Consider the following 6000-nt stretch of genomic DNA (forward strand, 5'->3'; position numbering starts at 1 on the left):
GGTTTTTTTGGTCTTTTTGTATCTTGTTGTCCATAATTTGCCCCAACTGCATATATACGCAGTTATTTTTACTCCCTTATAGTTTCTTTGTATTTTTTTGCTCAAGGAGACGTTTGTCCAGGTGCAAGCCCTGCAGCAAAGGGTCCCAGGTCCCAGATCCCAACCTGTCTCATGACCATGTGCTAATTCTTCCTTGCCTACCTCATCCTGGAGCTTAAGGCCGGTGGTAGTACCCCAGGCACAAGTTACTCTGTTTTAAAGTATTTTTACTCTCTTCATGTCATTGGATTGTAGCACCTCTATTTTATCTGTCTTTGCAGAAGGTTGCTTGTTTCTTGATACTTTTTTTTCTATTAAGCCAAATCACTATTTCAAGTCATTGTTTAAAAGTTTTCACGGTGGTAAATACACATAACAAAATGTACCATCGTAACCCTTTTTATGTGTACGGTTCAGTGGTATTAAGTATATTCGCATTGTTGTACAATCATCAGCACCATCCATCCCCAGAACTCTTTTCATCTTGCAAAACGGAAACTCTGAACCCATTAAGCAATAACTTTTTAATTTTTTTGAGGAGCTGTCACACTGTTTCCCACCACAGCTGCACCATTTTACTTCTCACTAACAGTGAGCAGGGGCTTCATCTTCTCCACACCCTCAACAGCATGTGTTAGGGGTTTTTTTTTGTTTTGTTTTTTTTGTGGTACGTGGGTCTCTCACTGCTGTGGCCTCTCCCGTTGTGGAGCACAGGCTCTGGACGCTCAGGCCCAGCGGCCATGGCTCACAGGCCCAGCCACTCCACGGCACATGGGATCCTCCTGGACCGGAGCACAAACCTGTGTCCCCTGCATCAGCAGGTGGACTCTCAGCCACTGCGCCACCAGGGAAGCCCCGTGTTAGTTTTTTGATGGTAGCCATCCTAATGGGTGTAAGATAATATCTTGTGGTTTTGATTTGCTTTTCCCTAACGATGAGTGATGGTGAGCATCTTTTCATGTACTTATTGGCCACTTGTATATCTTCTTTGGAGAAATGTGTATTCAAGTCCTTTGCCCTTTTTAAGATTGGGTTATTTGTTTTCTTGTTGAGCTGTAGGTGTTCTATATATACTGGATGTTAACCCCTTATCAGATATAAAAATAAGACTTTTAAGAACTGCAGAACAGGAAGATGAGAGGAAAGTGCTCCCAGCCAGGGACAGGAAGCCAGGATCCTGACTTCTTAGCATATTCTTTTGTGCATGAACGGACATCAGCCTTCCCAGCCCAGCTTTCCAGAAGTTGCTTGGTGATCCTCAGGGGCAGTGACAAACTAACAACATATCTTTTAAAGAAATAAGCCTTTGAATAAAAGGGGCATCACAGCATGGAGATGTCTTTGTGTATCAGGTCTGTAGAATCAACGAATTTGAGAGATGGAACGGAACTCATAGATTATGTAGCGCAACTCTTTTTTTAATCTCAAGAGGTAGAGTGGCTTGCCTGTGATCACGTAGCTAACAAATTCAACTCTGAAACCCACGTCTCCTGACTCTTAAACCATTTCCGTGCCCCTGGATAATTTAGTCTCTCTCATGAGATGGGAATCGAAAAACACAGAAAATCAAGTGATTTGACCCATCTCCTCCCTTCCCATCCCCATGTCCTCCCACAGGCCAGGGAAAGCACCTTTCACTGTCAGTAATCAGAAGGAAAAAAGCTTCTAAATGTAAACCAGGTTAGAGAGCTGAAGCAGCAAAGGCTCTCTTAGTTTAGGAAGGTCAGGACTATTAGTGTCAACGTTTATTTTAGCCGGGGTAGGGGATACAAATAACTTTTGTGGGCTATATGTGAGTCTTCAGAACGAGATCAATCATTGCTGAGTTGAACTGCAGACATTCTTGGGAATATAAGTCCCAGGTCAGAGTGGCCAAGAGACTGGCCAAAGAGGGGCCCGTCATGCAGGGTCTGCTCACTGCAGAGAGGCTGATTTGCCCCCCACTGGGCCCCGGGCCCTTGCCATCATGCTGAATGTGGGCTTGGGTGCTTGATCTTCTGATTTTTCAAGATACACTGAAAATCCAGCTTTTTATACAGAATCTCCCAGTTTGAAAACGTGGCAACTAAATTAAGAAGCGAAAATAAAGTCTCGGTGTCAGCTAAACAAAAAAACCTGCCTGCAGGGCTATGAGTTGGCAGCTTTTGGCTAAACAAACCAGGGCTTGATCCCTTCTGTCCGGCAAGGTCAGGCAAGACGGGCAGAGTCAGGGGCAGGGAAGTGCTGGGGTCGGGGTGGGGGGAGGAGGTGGACCCCGGGACCACGGAGCTCCATCTGAGGGCCTAGAGAGGTCTACACGGGCTGTCCCATTGGCCCCAACCTCCCCCGAAGCCTAGGGTGTGCCTCTTGGGTGTAGTGAGGGCGCAGCGAGATAAGAACAGGGGCATCTCCCCTCGTCCATCCCCACTTTTTTTTTTTTTTTTGCGGTACGCGGGCCTCTCACTGTTGTGGCCTCTCCCGATACGGAGACGCGCAGGCTCAGCGGCCATGACTCACGGGCCCAGCCGCTCCGCGGCATGTGGGATCCTCCCGGACCGGGGCACGAACCCGTGTCCCCTGCATCGGCAGGCGGACTCTCAACCACTGCGCCACCAGGGAAGCCCCATCCCCACTTTTGACTTGGGAACTGTCATCTGAACTCTTTAGCAGCAGCATCAGTTTTCAGCCAGAGCTGCTATTGTACCCCTTACACACACACACGCACACGCACACACACACACACACACACACACAATTTCCAGCTGGTGTCTGGAAACATCTAAAAGGGTATTTTGGGTTGTCACAATGACTGGGGTGCTCTTGTCACTTACGGTCTGGGGCTAGGAGTGTAAGCCTCCTGCAGTGTGAGGGGCAGGTCAGTGTAGAATTGTCCCAAACAAGGTACCCATGACTCCCAGAGGAAAGCCTGACCCTCTCAAGGGTGGTCAGTTTGGAGCACAGGCCTGTGAAGACCCACACTCTGTGGGCTTGTTGAGGGCAGCCACACACCACACCCAGCACACACCACACCCAGCACACACCACACTCACCACACACTCCACACCCTCTACACGCACCATACACCACACACATTACACACACACACCACACACCAAGCCCACCACCCACGCCACCCGTATCACACCCACCACACACCTCACACATCGCACCCTCACTGGGTCCTTGGTGCAGAAGCACCCATCCTCCTGAAGAAACAGTAAGGCTCCTTCCCCACTGTGTTTTCCCCTGAGAATAGAGTTTCGCAGGTGGAGAGGACCTCCATCTGTCAACATGGATGTTGATAGTGCTTTCCACCCAGGGCTGTTTGGAGGATTGCCTGAGTCAACTCTTCCTTCTGACCTCCCTGTGGATACTGCACTCTTCTGGCCTGGCGGAGATCACCCCTGAGTGTTCAGGGGCACGTCTAATCCTGCAGCAGGCCACTGCTCTGCCCTACCACCACTCTTCTGCCTGCCCGGAGGGGTGTGACAGCGCACACCAGTGGATATACTGCTGCTCTCGGCTAGTTTGCCTAAAACTAAGATTGTCTATGAACCAAAGAAATAACGTTACTTTTATTTTCACTACTAGTTTATTGACATACTGAACAGAAAGTCTTAATACAAAGAACGAGTATATGTCAGGTTAAACATAAATGGTAGTCACCATGGCTATTAAGTAAACAAATTCACATTAATACATAATAGTAGGTGTTTCCAAGAAAGAATTATGACACAACCAAAAAAATCCATCCCAGCATAAAGATATTACTCTTTGGAAACTACAGTGTTCTAATGTGGCTAGTTAGAGACCATTTTTAAAAGGACCAAGGTCACAGGTAAGAGTCTCTGTAACTTTGCTGTGTGTTATGGCCACAGGCTACACTTCTAAAATTACCAGTGGATTAAGGTGGACAGATCACCTTAATCCAGGGATCAGTCTTAACACTAATGTTGAGATAGCCTGATAGCATGTCCCCTTGTATGGTAAATAGAAACTACACACCACTATCTACGACGTATTCTGCCAACAATATTGAACTAGATTATAGTTGTAACTTCCAATTTACAGGAAATACAGGACACAGGGGGACAAGCTAAATGACACCAGAAGCAAGTAATGAGACAACCTAAAAATGAGACATTCTTGGGGAAAACTGATCTCCTCCTTTCAACAAGTTAGTGACAAGAAAGAAATTAAAATAGATTTAAGAGGCATAGCACTATGGATTGAATCCTACTTTAGACAAGCTATCTCTTAATTTAGGCTATTCTTGAGATAGTTGGGGAAACTTGAATATGGAGTTATTGATTCTTCTAAGTGTGATCATAGTATTTTAGAATTCTTTTAATGTAAGAAAATGGTTCTTTAAGGGACATACTGAAAATTACACGTGCACACACAGAGTTGAAAAATTTGGGTGGAACTGAGCAAGAATACAAATTTGTCCTCATTTTAGACAAATAACCCAATCCAAACTTTGTGATACTGGTTTAATTAACGAACAAATATGATTTAAGCCTTGACCACGTACTCAACTCTCTTAGATGCTGTTGGGGATGTAATGGTGGATATGCTACAGTATAGCTGAGAACATAAAATTCACAGAACAAAGCAATAGAGAACAATTATGTTCTAAGCTATGTATATATCAGAGACTGAAAACACCACAGGCTCTCAGAGACGGGGGCTCCGAGGGGGCTGCGTGTTCCGTGAGGACTTCATGAGGAGGTAGTGTGAACAGGGAGCTGAAGGGTGAGAACAATTGAGGGCAGCTCTCACCTGTGTGTGCCCACATGTGTGTGTTCCACACCTGTGTGTGTGCCCGCATATGCGTCCTGCGCCCTCACTTGTGGGATGCAAAGTTGTATGGGTCCTCCAACATCCACTGGTTGGAGTTAGCTGGAATATTTTGCCCGCAGATTTGTCTTGCTAAACATTTGAATGTAAAATTGCTTTGCTTTAAAGTTAGGTTTTGTAGTTACTCCTTGCGGTTATCCTGCTATATAAATGTTTATCCTTTCCCACACTTGAGACCGTTATCCCCTCCCAGTCTAGCTGGGACGAGGCTTAAGCTTTGTGCACACATAGAAATGCTTGACCTTTGCTGTATTTGTGTCTGGTCAGAAAGAGGCTTGACGTGGAAAGTGTTTCACGTGGCATTTTTCATAATTTAAAATTGAATTCAACTCGAAATGCATCTTTCCAAGATTAGTACTGCCATTTACCCAGCAAACTAATGAGCTAAACAAAGTTAAGTAATGAGTTAAGTCAACAGTGTTCTCAATAAAAAGAACAGTGATTTGCCCTTTGAGTCCATAATCCCGTCAGGGATTTAAGACAGGGAATCCTTGATTTTCATCACAGTGTAGTCCAGCAAATCCTGTCCTAAAGCAGCAATAAAGCAGATTATGTTTTCCCAAAGGAACAAAGTTACAATTACAAGTTGTGTGGTTTAAAATTGTGAAAGTTTCAGTATTTAATCTCTAAAGTAGAGAATTTGGGGGCAGGAGAGGTCTTCAAAGGCATAACCTCTGGAGTCATAACCTCTTGCTGTTGACCAGGAAACTAAAGCCCAGAGATGACAAGTGACTCACTGAAGACCCCACAGTTCACACAGCTAGGTAATGACTGGTTTAGAACCCAAGAGTCCTAGTGCCCTGGTTTCTGCTTTGCCATGTTGCCTCCCTTTAAAAATTCAGCAAAATATGCAGAAAAGTAATGAGTATGTGGACCATACGAGGAGCCCCATTGTTCCATAATGTAAGCACATAGCACATAAAAATACAATTCTATAGAACAAAATTTGGTATCTATTGAAAACAAATACATTGACCACATTAAATATTATTTAAACACCTAAAATATATGATATGATTTCTTTTCTTTTCTTTTTTCTTTTTTTGAATTTAGAATTTCTTTTGAGGGTGATTCAAATGGGATAAATCTAAAAAACAGTCCAGGCTATTTGAAAAAATTCTA

This window comes from Hyperoodon ampullatus, assembly GCF_949752795.1.
Source record: "Hyperoodon ampullatus genome assembly, chromosome: 20".
Taxonomy (NCBI): Eukaryota; Metazoa; Chordata; class Mammalia; order Artiodactyla; family Ziphiidae; genus Hyperoodon; species Hyperoodon ampullatus.